The sequence below is a fragment of the Urocitellus parryii genome, chromosome 8 (genome assembly GCF_045843805.1).
Source record: "Urocitellus parryii isolate mUroPar1 chromosome 8, mUroPar1.hap1, whole genome shotgun sequence".
Taxonomy (NCBI): Eukaryota; Metazoa; Chordata; class Mammalia; order Rodentia; family Sciuridae; genus Urocitellus; species Urocitellus parryii.
Genome location: NC_135538.1, coordinates 146,137,822 through 146,152,004, shown reverse-complemented (window position 1 = coordinate 146,152,004; position 14,183 = coordinate 146,137,822). Strand labels below are relative to the sequence as shown.

At 47.1% G+C, this 14,183-nt stretch overlaps 1 protein-coding gene across 7 annotated transcripts in view; it reads left to right on the top strand.

The window, feature by feature from the left end:
• Positions 1 to 14,183, top strand: part of Atxn1 (ataxin 1) — a 384,415-nt gene that overhangs the window by 177,335 nt on the left and 192,897 nt on the right. Inside the window, exon 5 of one of the 7 annotated variants that reach the window (XM_077801587.1) lies at positions 10,477 to 10,587. The exons of the other annotated variants lie outside the window; for them this stretch is intronic. The gene's annotated coding sequence lies outside the window, so the exon portion shown is untranslated. The remainder of the gene's footprint in view (positions 1 to 10,476; positions 10,588 to 14,183) is intronic. 7 annotated transcript variants of the gene reach the window in all.

The following is a 14,183-nucleotide window of genomic DNA, read 5'->3' as shown; positions in this document are numbered from 1 at the left end:
CACAAGGGGAATTTGGACAGATGTGGGAGCTTCGAGTGCCGTTGACCAGCGAGGGCGGGGACCAGCAGGTAACCAGAGTTCACAAAAGGTGACACCTCCCCTATGACAAAGTCAAGCCCAGCTCCTCCAGTGAAGGCTGTAAGGGGGCAGAGATGGGTTCTGTCAAAGCCAAGGGGAATGTTGGAAGTGGGCGCAGGGGGGTAGTTTTGTAAAAAGCGTTATCTTTCAAAAATACAGGGAGTGGAAGGGTGACCACCTCTATATACACCGTTTTACTGCTGCAAGCTATCTTGGTCCTTTTTGTGGTTGTTGTTACTATAACAAAATACCTACAGCTGGGAACTTTAGTTCATTTTGCCCACAGTTTTAGATGTGAAAGTCCAAACAACTGATTCTGGCGAGGGCTCCTTTGGATATGTACCTATTGTAGATGGCAGGAGCCCGTGCGAGAGGGAGGGATCCCATCCTAAGACAGGAAGCCTGAGGGCAGGAAGAGGCCAATCTCACCACTTCTCACTAGGCCCCTCCTCTTAAAGGTCCCACGACCTTCACTGGGGACATGAACCCAGAAGGGACCAACCACCAACGAATGAACCACAGCAGCAGCTGTGTCCAGGAAAGAGGGGTTTCCCTACCTGTTAAGCAACCCAGGATGCTGCTCTGTTGCCTCTGCTCACATAAGGACTTTCACCATGTGCTTCCTTTTGAAGCAACAGAGACAAATAAGTTTAATAGCAAAGCACATTTCCGCTGCTGCAGGGTATCTTGAGGTTCTTCTTCTCCTGTCTTTGGGATGAGATACGTAGGCCTCCAGTGTAGCCTGTGGAGCAGGTCATGCGTGTTAGAGTTCGGGTGAGTGGCTCAGAGGGACGAACTTGAGCTATTGGGAGCCCAGAGGCACGGAAGGCCTAACATGTTTAGCCGCTGAGGATTCCTGTTCTGCACTGGAAGTGTTCCAGAGCTAGGCTCTCCAGGTGCAGAGCAGCAGCTATGATGGCAGGAAAGCCATTCTGGCTCGTCATTGAGACCGTGTTTCCCTGGGGAAGGCTGCAGCAGCACCCTCAGGATCCACCCGCACCGCATTGCACGTGCAGTGTCTTACATACACGCACAGAGGCCTTGGCTGGCTGAAGACCCCAGGCATAACCAGAGAGAAATGACTCACATCAGTTCGTTTCTTTCAAAGACGTGGCTCTTTTTGCTCTCCCTCTTCCACATGACTTCTCCGTTCCTTGTTTATTTTTAGTCTCCGCAAGAGAAATGTCAGGTTTTCACACTGGTAAACTGTTGCTTGAGTCACAGGCCATGAGATCTGGAAGGGACTGGAGAGGTGTACCATGCCCTGTTGGAAGTGGTGCAGCAGGGCGACCGTGTCGACGGGCCCAGCAGGCATCTGACAAACAGACGGATCTTGGAAAGGGAAATCAGAGCTGGACTTGTGGATCTCAGATCAGCGGACAAAGAACATGTGTGACAGGGTCATTCCCCGTCCAGACCTCGAGGATCACTTGATTTTTACAGAATCAAGTTAAATGACGCAGCCAGGCCTTTGACGGCCTTCGTAACTGGGCTGCCACTTCCTTTCCCACAGCCACGCCCACCCACGCCCCTCCAATCAGGGTAGTCTTCTGACCTTGTTGGGGTGCCTGCGCTCATCACCCCTCTCCTCTCAAGCTGTGTATTCTTCTAGAATTAGCTCAGATTCCACTCCCTTCCAGAAGTCTTCTTTCATGATCGTGGGATGTGAAAGCCCGGAAGGAGCGTTGGGGAATGAACCAGAAAATAGATTTTCTGACTCCGTCAGTCTCAAGTCTTGTGGCCCTTGGTGGGAAGAGCCCTCTCTGTGTGTTCTAGAGGATGCTCCAGGCCATCTGGATCGGCCTCCCTCGTGGTGAGGGCTCCATTCTGCACCAGCCATGGCAGATGCAGATTATGTGACTTTCTATCTCTATTTACATATCACCACGGAGGTTGGTTGAATCATTCTCTCTGAAAAGCGCTGGGTTTTGAATTAAGGTGCAGTGATTCTTAGGCTATCTCCACTGTCACCTCACTCGTTTATTCAGACAAGTTGCATCACCTCCGCTGTCATTTATCATCTGTAAAAATGGGGGCTAAGAATAACTCACCTGGTTTTTATGTGAATAAATAAACCTGAACCTAAGACATTTTGAAAAATATTTTTTGAATGTGGAACTTAAGGCTTCATCACTACTATCATATTGGTTATAGTCAGGAAAAAACTTTCAACTATTCTTAATAATCTAATATAGACTGTGTCATAGAGTGTGTTGTAAAAACTGTAGACCTTGAAGAGGTGGTTCATACTTGGGTCCTAACTAACGAGCTGTTTGCCCGTGGCTGGTTTGCTGATCTTTTTGGCCCTGGTTTCCTTTTAAAACTTCCAACGAGCATATTCCACAATAACCATCATGGTTTCTCTCGTGTACTGACGATGACGCCAGCCTTAGAAACAGGTCAAGATGCAGTGTGATTCCCTTTTCCAACCTCTCTTCGCTTGCCCCAAATTGATGAGGGATAAAGGAAAGAAGAGCAAAGACGTGCTGAATATGCGGAGGTGGGCGTAAAAGTGGCAGAAGCCCGTGGAGGGCAGGAACCCTTGACTTGTCTCTTTTGATGCTTGTGGACACGTGGCCCAAGCTGAGTGTGGGCAGGTACGTGAGGGAAGCAGGGTAAATGGGCCCTGAGAGCCAAGTGGATGTTTGCAAGGGCGTGTCCATAAGTGTGTCCTGCCTCTTCCACCCTCTGAGTGGTGGTAGACAACCTAGGGCAGTGGTGCCTTATCTCCCACCTCCGTGGGAGCTGGCTTTGCTCTCCCTGGTGACCATTCCTGAATTAAGGTGAGGATGAGGTGGTGTTGTGCATCAAATCATGTCCCCTAAAAATATATTGCTGTCCTAACCCCTGGTACCTGTGAATGGACCCTATTGGGAAATAGAGCTTTTGCAGATGGTCCAGTTAGGAAGAGGTCATTGGAGTGGGTTCCGACCCAGTGTGACTGACCTCCTCATGAGAGGGGAAGTCTGGGCACAGTTAGAGGTGCAGGCAGGAAGCTCTGCGAGGGGTGGAACCAGGCTGCTATGGGTCAAGGAGGATCAAAGACGAGCAGAGGGACTCAGCAGAGGCTGGGGAGAGGCCTGGAACGGATTCTGCTCCCAGTCCTCAGGGGGCACCAGCCCTGGCAGCACCTCCTCATGGACTTCCAGTCTCCGGAACAGCGAGGTGATGACCTTCTGCTGTCGAAGCCACGCAGGCTGTTGGTGGTGCTTCGTTAGGCAGCCCCAGAGACTAGCGCAGGGGCAGGCCATTCCCCCACACCCAGTGCGCCTCTGCCACCTGGCCCACGGTGTGGTTTATGGTGAGGTTACACAGGGCATGCTGTTGGCAGCGTGTACTAAAATGACAATGTGGTTTGGCTTTTGAAGGCAAGTGCACATACAGCCTCGAGTCCAGTTGGGTTTGATTGAGGCTGAGGCTTCTTAAGCGCCTTCATTCCCTAACTCTCATCTTGCCCTAATACTGACGGGTCGTTCCTTCTTCTCACCTTCCTTGGGTTTCTATGGGCGAGGCCTGAGCTTCCCCCCCCACCCCGGCCCCGAGAAGGGCCTGTCTCCCTCCTCTTTGAGAAATGTTAATTTATGTCATATGAAATATTTTTGAATAGAAACTTCCATTTCAGCCTGTTAAAATAGTTGATTCTAATTTATGTGTGAAAAATAAACCTATCCTGGAAATGTTCTGAGGGAACCGTTAGGTAACACTCACGTGTGTCCCCAACAACCAACGTAGGAGACCTCACCCCACAGAAGCATCTAATTTTTTAAGCTTCATGGCTTCTAACAACTTTTCCGAAACTCCATGAAAACACATTAAAAGTGGCCGTTGGAAGTTGAAAGTCAACGGTTTTTACAACTACTGTGACGTAGGTTGTTGTATCTCGTAGTTGGCCATTTCATATCCCTACTTCAAAGTTGGGACAATAAAAGTTCAGGGAAAAAAAAAAAGACAAAACCGAGATTGAAAGTCAAAACTTCCTGATTTCCAACCAATGTAACAGGAAATTTCTGTTCTAATACTGCAGCTCAGGGTTCAGTTCAAAACATAGAGAGGTGGTCAGGGCAAGAGAGATGGGGCTCAGCAGAGAACACACTGGCCCCCAAGGAAGAGGACCAGGGGTCAAAGCCCTGTTCCCACCGCTGTCTGCCAGTGGTGTATTTGCCTTCTCAATCCTCAGGACAGTGAGGCAGCTTAAAAATCCCAGGCTTCATACCAAAATGTGCAGGGATTAAGCAACAGTCCAGGGTTGCTTGAAGACCCATGACTAGCCATGGGTTGATATTGGTTGATGCTGAACTGTGACTACCTGGTGTTCTCTTGTGAGTCTTTAGCCCAGGTTTGAAATTTTCCATTAAAAAAAAAAAAAAAAAAAAGGATGCTTCTAGATGGGTAGTGTGATTCCTCCCATCTCCTCCCCTCCCAGACGCTATTGTTTAGCTTAGACACTGCTCACCAGCAGCAGCAAGCTCGTGCCTCTGAAAGATAGCACACCCTTCCCTTCAGGCTGATCCTAATATATATATATACTATTAGAGACTTTCCAACGCCTTCCCATTTTTTTTTTATTTCTTCACAGATAATACGATGGATGTGCTTTCATAATAAATTCAAAAGCCGCTCTCTGTTCCTTACCAGTTTGAGTTGCAGAAAAGAGTACAAAAGATTAGAGTACTTTAAAATAAATCTCGGCTAATTATACATACAACTGCATTCACTCAATGTGAATATTTTCAGGGCTTTCTTTGCTACCCAGTGCCACCTGCTCACAATTTAAATGGGCACGGATTTAGTTCCATTAAACAAAACACGACGACTCTTCTCCTGCGACGCAAACTCCTCTCGGTCCTATTTTGGAATTGGGAAAGTGATGCTAGTGTTCCTGTGAGCTCCAGGCCTGAGTCGACCACGCCACAGGGCTGCTGGCTTGGAGGGTTGGCAATCTTGCTTTAAAAGCCAACAGGCAGATAAGTTGGTGGAGAAGTGGTTTGTGTTTTTATAAGGGTCCTTATGGACTAGATGGCATTTGAACTTGTGGTTCCAGCCATGACCAGGCCCCTGAGTTGAAGAATACATGCTTTGCTTGGCTTCTTTAGATCATTAAGGAAACTTTTTTTTTTTTTTTTTTTTACTATCTATTGCCAAAAGGAAAAAAAAAAAAGAAAGAAAACAAAACAAAAAAAGAAATCCTCCCTCAAAACATTATGTTCTGAGACCACAGGGCATTCTACCCAGAGACAGCTAGATGGAAATCTGCACTGTTCCTGTAGGAAGGTCACTGAGGAGGAATGCATTCATTCCCCATTCATCAGGAATGTTCCTGATCTCTGAGTCCAGAGAGCGTGTGTCTTTAAGGACTCTGAAAACCAGGACTGCATTCAAATCCAACAGGCACGATCAGACTCTCTTGCAACAGGGCTTCTGTGTGAGGCCCTTCCTGCTAGGTTTCGAGGATGGACACTGGAAAATCCCACAGTGCGGAGTGCACGGCGTGGACCAAGCTCGTAGAAAAGTCATTTCCTTCCGTCCAGAGCTCCTTTGTCTCTAGGTGTCTGGACCTGGAGGCCTTGGCGTGGTTTTCCAAGTCAGGAAGTCCAGCTGTGGTCATCTCTCAGGAAAGGAGCCGGAAGCTGCTTGTGGGTCCCCGAGTCTTCATTTTCCCTCATCTTCTCTCCTCCTTCCACGCCCCCAACCACACACACCCTTGCCCTACATTCCTTTCCATTTTGTCCTTTCAGAAACTCCTCCCTCCCTGAGAAAAGCTAAAAATAATGGCTGTGCTTCCCAGTGCTCCGCCCATATTAGGCTCTCAGGCAAGCTGCAGGGGAGAGGAGCCCTCCTGTGCCGGCTGCTCAGAGCCTGGGCTGTGCAAGTCCTGGCTCACCGGCCTCCTGATCCTGCCTCCATTCAGTCGTTCTCCTCTCCATGCCGTCCTAGCAGCCTGCATGCTTGGGAGAACCTCCCCAGAGCTGCGTGCGCAGATTCGGGGAATTGCAGCATACCCGAACCTTCTAGCTCACGAAGGGGAGTCTCGGATGCTCGTGGCTGTCCCTCCAGATCCTAAGCCCCCAGAAGTAAGTTAGGAAGCCGCCCAGGCTCCTCCTCATGTGTTGACCTGCAGACGAAGGTCCAGGGAGGGGTGAGGCCGGAGCTGGGTGTGAGTCCACTTGTGTGTGATCCTGTGCCACCACTTGGCCAGCTGGCCTGGACAGCTGGCTCTGGTCACTGTGGGAACAATGCAAGGAAGGCCGTTGTCAAATTCCTCAGGGGTCAAAGGCACAGGCTTCCTCACGCTCACTCGCAGGCCCTGCTGGTAAAGGGCAGGACGAGGAATGAGGAAGGAGCTGAGAGAGGACAAGGGCCTGAACCACCCGGTAACGCCATTCCTTTGCTGTCCTAGAAACTGAGGCCTGACCAGTTCTGTGACTCGCTCAGGGTGGCACCTCCAGGACTGGAATCTTGAAACTCATCCTCTAACATCTTAACGTGGCCCTAGTCAATGTGAATATCTCAGACTGGTGGTAGAAAGGGACTGTTGTTAAAGTCATTACATGTCACTGTGACTCTACATAACCACCGTTGGGTCCTTAGGGTCAGAGATAACCGAGGGGACAAGGCCCTTCAGCACTTCCAGGAGAAGTCCCACTGCAAACAGCGTCTTTCATGACCTTATGGAAAGCCACTGGCTCCGAGCCCCAACCCTGAGGTTGGAGTTAACGTTGAAGTGCCCATCTTAAACTTGAGCTCAAAGCTCTGAAAGCACGAGACAGTGATCCTTGAAGACATCTGCGTTCCTCCAAGTTCTGACCATGTTTGGACTTTTTAATTTTTTTCAAAGAAACTAGCTGAAACGGTGATGGTTAGAACGTGTGGAAACAGAACTACTAGATAAAGCTCGTTACGCAGACCCTGACTTGGGGCATGTTTAGGAGATGAGTATACAGGTAATCCATTCTTTTTCTCTTAGCTGGCTTTCCTCTGAAGTCTCATGGGAACTTCCTGATAAAGGACTTTCATTTAAAATTTTTACTATTATGAAAATGCATACCAAGAGGGGAAAAAACTTGTCATGCCTCAATGAAAAGAATTCAAAAGAGCATGTTTGTAAGCTTCTAGGTGGTGATATCCGTTTTCCTTCTTGGGAAGAGGTGCCATGAGTTACTTTTTCATCAAGAAAAGTGGTTCTGGGCCACCTGGTGCCTCCCCTATGGAACAGGGTGGTGGTATGAGAGGCAGGCAGGGTGAGCAGATGTGGCCAGTACCCCATGTGCCCTTCTCTTCTCCCTTACATTCTGGTCTCCTGTCCCATCATGCCCAAAGGCCATTTGTGGACACCCTGTATTTATGACTTTGCTATTTGCAAAGGAACATGTCCAGTTCCCAGTGTGCTTTCCCAGGTTCACAATTTGAAGGTCAGAGGTACAAAGTGGCATTTTTAGTGGCTTTCTTGTACTTGAGAGTTGTATCCAGCAGCTGTGATCACACTGGGGCTCACCTGGACCAGGACTTAGGAGTGGCTCCTGTGGATGTCGTGGGTGTTAACAGCTCCCACGGGTCCCTCTAGAGAGAGCCTGAGGTGAGAAACTGCAGACAGTCGCGCAATTTCTGAGTCCTGGGACGCACTAGTGAAGCTCAGTGAGGCATGCGAGTGAAGACTGTCAAGACCGAGTGACAGGGTGGAGACGAGATGGAAATGCGGCACGTCTTTTAACGTGATCATTTCTCTTTCCCTTACTGAAGCACAGTGCTCTCTGCTATTTGAAGAGAGCAATTTAGATTTATATTAAGGGATGAATAAATAGGCTGTGGGATGCAGCCTCATCTGGAGTGCATGCAGATCGTGTATGCTAATGACTGTGTGCAGAGGCAGAGCCCCACTGAGGTCCGGGTGCTTCTCCTGACTCCCCTGTTCACCTGCTGGTTGTCTGAGAGCTAAGCTCAGGCAGTGGGGAAAGGTTACCCTTCTTTTAATGCCTCTCACTCTTGCACCTTGCCTTTTCCACCCTTAAAGCACTTGACAAGCCTTCAAGTAATTCCAGGTGACGGATTTTCCCCCCAGAGGGTCTTAAGAGGTGGCTTTACATAGATGCACATATGAATTCAGTCACAACCTGAGCATTTCACTGTCTTGCATCGTTTGACATCCCCAGAACGTCGTCCTCTGGTTCTTTCTTGAAGTTCACATCCTCATTTCTCTCCTTAGAGTGTTGGATGCTCAGAGGCAGGATGTCAGAAACCCTTAGCGTCACCCATGCCACCGTGTAGCTTTGACCCAGGCATTTCGTGTGAATGGGATGCAGTTTCCTGATTTAACCAAGGAGGCTGGGCTGATGGCTCTGGGAGATCCCCTGGCTCTGATGTTCTGTGACACCCAGGGCTTTCTGTCTGCGTTGCTGCCACGCAGAAGCGTGCTCCTTGCTAGAGCACCGGAGTTAACCAACGCTGCCCAGATCTAGGGACCTGCATGGAAAGCCCCTGAGCACATCTGACTTCTGCCCTGGCTGGTGATGAAAACTGAGGTCACAGAGGTCATCTCATTTCCAGGGATCAGTAGGGAAAATCCTTAGGGCTGGAAAAGGAGAAAACACAGAAAAGCTCCAAAGAAAGAAACAGAAAGAGATGCATGGGCAGGGAGGGAGGCTAAAAGAGGTGCTCCTGGTGGGGAGAGAGAAGGAATGCTGCTAGCTACCTCCTCTGTAGTCAGCAAGGGCAGCTTACCTTCCTTCAACTTTGGGTGAGGCTCCGTTCTGCTCCCGCTCATTGGCTTTGTGCCTGGTGTCCTGGAGGTATTGTGTGGGGCTGTTGCAGGCCTCCAATTGAGTTCTCAGAGCCCCACAGGCTCCCCCCACAAACCCCAGGGCTGTGTGCTGCCCTCTGTCTCTCAATCAGAGCAGTTGCTCCTCGAGCTGTGTTATAAAGTTCTGTAAAAGCCAGACGCAGTGGGGTGCACACCTGTAATCAATCCCAGCAGCTCTGGAAGTTGAGGCAGGAGGCAGGTGAGTTCAAAGCCAGCCTCAGCCACAGCAAGGTACTGAGCAACACAGTGAGACCTTGTCTCTAAATAAAATCAAAATAAGGCCGGGGATGTGTCTGAGTGGTCAAGTGCCCGTGAGTTCAATCCCCAGTACTTGGAAAAGAAAAAAGTTATGTAAAAGATTTTGTTTCTCTAAAATTTACAATTTTGAAAAACTCTTCAAAGCAGTATGACCTTAGACACGTCATGTGACTTCCTGGTTCTTCATCTTCCTTATTTGCAAATAAGCTTCATCATATGTTCCCAGTCTGGCTCACAGAGTGATTTGAGGGTGAATTGGAGTCAGCCATTCATATACCTGGGTTCCATGCACATGTGTTGAACACCTCTCCATGGAGGCTTCTGTCAGGACAGGAATTCATGAGTAAATATGTGGAATGGTTATTCCTAGAAGACAGATAAAGCTTGTGCAAATGTTGGGTAAACTGCAAAACACTACATGAATGTAGCATGGTGTGTCGTCGTTGCTGTTGATGATTGGACAGGGTCATATCATGAATCTAGAGCCCAGCTCTTGGGTTTGAATCCCAACTCCAACTACTCCTTGGTGTGACTCCAGGCACCTTGCTCAACCTCAGTGTCCCCATCTGTACAGTGGGCATTAAAAATTGCACCTGTGCCACGGGAGGGTTGGGAAGACTGAATCAGTGCCATGATTGACAGCGTAAGCCCGCTCTCATGTGCATTTCTTGTTACTGATCATTTCCCCGTGCATTGTGAAATCAGCGCTGCAGGGCAAGTTCTTAAACAGCGGTCCTGTTTCTTGGCTTTGGGATGGCAGTCCCTTGTCATGGTACTTCCAGGCGAGTCCCCAAGACATGCGAGGGATGCAGAGAGCAGTGTTTCTGTGGCGTGGGTTCTCCGTCTCCCTCTTTCCTAACCCCCTTTTTCCAGGTTGGCCCGTCACTCCTCTGGAACTGAACAAAGGCTTGGCTTAGCAGAAAGAATCCTGTCTCCCACGTGTCATCTGCCTTTAAGGGTGTAATTTGTTTCTGATGTGTGCAGGGAGCTCCCTGGAGGAGGCTTTGTTGATGTCGTGCGGAGGCCCGTATTGATCCCTGATAGACTGAGCTAGAGCTGGTGAGTGAGGTAATTCTCATCAGGTTACTGAGCCGGTGACCTTGAGGCCCATCAGATGACAAAGCCACCTAGGTGGATCCCTGGCTACAGAATGCCCTTGTTTAGAGGTAAATCAACGTGAGGGTGACTAATGGTTTTAAAGAAATGACTGCAGGCAAGTTGCATCCTCTGGGTGACAGGCGGGCTATGTGAATAAGCTTGGAGGCTCCCCCAGGTCTTGGTGAGACTTTGGGGCTGATTTTTAAGAGTTCCTTGATCTGTGCTCCTCTGTTATCTTTTCTCATTAGATTCCAATTCTCCGTGAAACTGCCGTGACCGTGTATAATATTGTCAGTGTGAAGTTCAGAGCAACGTGCACGGGCCTCAGAGCTACTGAGCTGGCTTCCTTCTGGTTTGGGGTTTGTCTTTCTACTTTGCTTTCTTTCTTTCCTCTTTATTTTTTTTTTTTTAATTCAACAGTGAGGTGGGAAAGAGTGAAGATTTTTAATGCAAGAGAGGAAATAAGAATGGTGATAAAATCCGCATGCAAACTGCCCCTGTTAGAAAGAAGTGGAATGTATAGTACATTTGATCTGCGTGGACACCTTAGTGTAGAGGATGAGTTTCATAACTCTGTCACCATCCCTGCTGTTGCTGGCCTGGCCTCATCCGCACTGGGAGAGGTAGGAGTCCAGTAAACAGACTTCGTGTGGGTGGCAGGTGAAGGGCAGTGTGGGAAAGGAATTAGAATGGTAATATTGGGTTGCAATCAGCCGTTTTGGTGCTGCCCATAATAGCAGATACTCACATGTGTGTAATCTCAGCTCCTCAGGAGACTGAGGCAGGAGGACCACAAGTTTGTAGCTTAGCCTTTATCAAGTCCCTATCTTGAAGAGAGAGAAATCCAGGTGTGGTGGTGCACACTTGTAATCCCAGCGATTTGGGAAGCTGGGGCAGGAGGGTTGCAAGTTCGAGGCCAGCCTCAGCAACTTTAGCAAAGTGCTAATTAACTTAGCGAGACCCTGTCTCACAAAAAAAAAAAAAAAAAAAAGTAAAAAGGGACTAGGGATGTGGCTCAGCAGTTAAGCACTGCTGGCTTAAATCCCCACTACCCCAAACCAAACAGACAGACAAAAAAGAGAGTGGGGGGAAGCACACTCCTCATTCAGTCCCCAGTACCATAAAATCAATCAATAGCAAATATTTAAATATGATTTATATCGTGTGCTTTTTAGTAGATTAACCCTTTAACTCTCATGACCATGACTGTTATTTAAGGTGTCCAAGGTCACTGGAACCCAGGTTTGGCTCTGGAGTTGGTGCCCTTTCCAGTGACAGCCTCTCACTGTTGTGGGGGAGCCAAGGTCGTAAGGGCAAAGGGAATTCCTGTCCCCAGCAGGCAGGTAGAAGAAATTTAATTATTTCAAAAGGTTTCACCAGATGGAGTCCCCTGACAAGCTGCCCTCCGGCTGTCCGTGGTGGGGCTAAGACTTCCTGGTGACAGTCCACACCGCCATACGTCACTCCCACGATGTGAGATTCTTTCCCCCAAAGTCAGGAGTCTGATTTTGGCTTGGGTCATGGTCATGTTGATGAGCGAATCCCATCTAGTGTCCACCTCCTTGTGCGCTGGAGCCTGTCCCTGAGGGTCAGCCAGGTGGCTCTCGTCCTTGGTGGCATCCTGTTGGCAGAAGGCACATGTTTACCCAGTGGTACTTGGTGCAGCCATTGATCTGCCTGGCAGAAGAGCAGCAAAGGGCTGGAGACGGGTTGAACATGGGGCTCATGAATTTGTCAGGCATCTAAATCCAGGGACGGTGCACACTTCAAATGCTCTGGAACAGATTTTTAACCTTTATAAAAAACATCAAAGGTGATAACAAAATCTGATATTTGAATCAGAAGAGGCATATTGGCCCTGAATGATTGAATTAGCTCCTATCTCAAAGAAAAAAAAAAGAACTGCGTGTTCTCTGTAAATAAATCCTAAAATAGCTAAATCCAAGTAAGAACTGAAGGTAGAGTAAATCACGAAGTTCGTGGGAAGTATACAAGAAATAGATGTATCATCATATTCTGGATAACTAGATGTGTATTGACTGCCACATCTGTGATGTGTTTTTGATCGTGGTAAGTACAAGTGTTGAAATCCATCCAAGCCACAAAAATGATTGGAGGTTCTGTGTGGAATATAACCCTACGCAGAGTCTAGAGCTCACATCCTATACGGTATATGTCTGTCTGCTGATTAATAAACTCGGGCCTCCTGCCTCCTCTCTGTACTCAGTATCTGAATCCCAACACATTGGCAAAGTGGTTTTTTTTTTTTTTTTCATTTCTCTGCCTGGGATAGGGGTGGGGGTTGTGAAAGGCTGAGAGAAAGAATCAGGTGCCTATATTTTTATGAATGAAATAAATAAAACCATAAATTACATATATATTTGGGTCAAATAAATAAATCTTGAAACCCTTCAGTGATGACCCTACAAACTTAATCATGAGACACCTTTTCCCTGACATTTTAAAAGCTTTTTTTTAAACATATTTTTTTAGTTGTAGATGGACACGATTTCTTTCTTTATTTATTTTTTATGTGGTGCTGAGGTTCGAACCCTTGCTAGGTTCCTCACACTTGCTAGGCAAGCGCTCTGCCACTGAGCCACACAGCCCCTCCCTGACATTTTAATATGAAAAATTTCAAACATACTAAGAAGTTGAAAGAGTTGTACAGTGAACACTCACAGACTCACCACCTACACTGTACAATTAATGTTTTACTCTATTTTTGGGATAAGTACAAGTGTATCTAGCCCTATGTCCATCTTATTTTATTTGATGCATTTCATGGCCAGTTAATGTTTACCATTAATCCATAGAGAGCTTGAATATGTCTAATCCAAAATTTGAAATGCTCCAAATCAGAAACTTTTTGAGCACCAATCTGAAGCCACAAGTGGAAAATTCCCCATCTGCCCATGTGCCTGGTCACAGTCAAACTCGGGTGCACTTTAGTCTCTATGCATGAGGTGTATAGGAAACAAATGAAATCTGGGTTTAGATTTGGGTTCCATCCCCAAGATCTCTCATTATGTGTACACATATTCCTAATTCTGAAAAAAAAAAAAAAAAACTGAAATCTGAAACTTTTGGGATTCTAGACACTTTGGATGGGGAATATTCAACCTGTATTTGTTTTTTAGCTTATGTTCTTAGTTAAATTTATGTACAACAAACTATACACACTTTAATCCATTATGATAGATTGCTCAAAAAATTCCCTCCTGCCCTTTCCCAGTCAGATCCTATCCCTAACTCAATGACTAAGATGAGAGACTTTATAATCCTAAAGTATATGAAAATGACTGGCAGAGGAGAAAAGAAAAATATTAGCTGTTACTGATTAGCTTAATGGAAAGTACAATTTAGGGCATGCCTGTGACCTTTGCAGCCAGGTGCTCTGAACTCAAATCATGGCCCCACCCCTAGCTGTGCATTGGTGGGTAAATCCTTCAGCTTCTCTGTGCCTCCGTTTCTTCTCCTGCAAAGGGTTAATAGCAGTTCTCTTTCAGGGTTTTGAGGATGAGTTAACACCACTAAAGCCTTGAGAACAATCCAACATAAGTTTCAACTTGAATTCACCAATTATAAACCCCATTATCTTAGGCAAAGTAGTTATGTATTTTCTTGCCTCATTGTACTTGTCTGTAAAACAGGAACGAAACCATTTAAAAGTATTGTGGGGATTAAGCAAAATAATATATGCAAATTGCTTCCCTGAGTACCCAGCAGAAAATTTCACACTTATTAACTAAAGTCCATATTTGCTCAGTTTTTTTTTAGGTTTTGCTTGATGTCCTTTTTCTATTCTGGGATCCCATCCAGGGGACCATGTTACACTAACTTGTCACGTCTTCTTCGGCTTCTCTAGAATGTGACAGTTTCTCACGCTTGTGTTTGGTGATGTTGACAGTTTTGAGTACAGATCAGTTGTTTGGGGGAATGTCCTACCATTTGG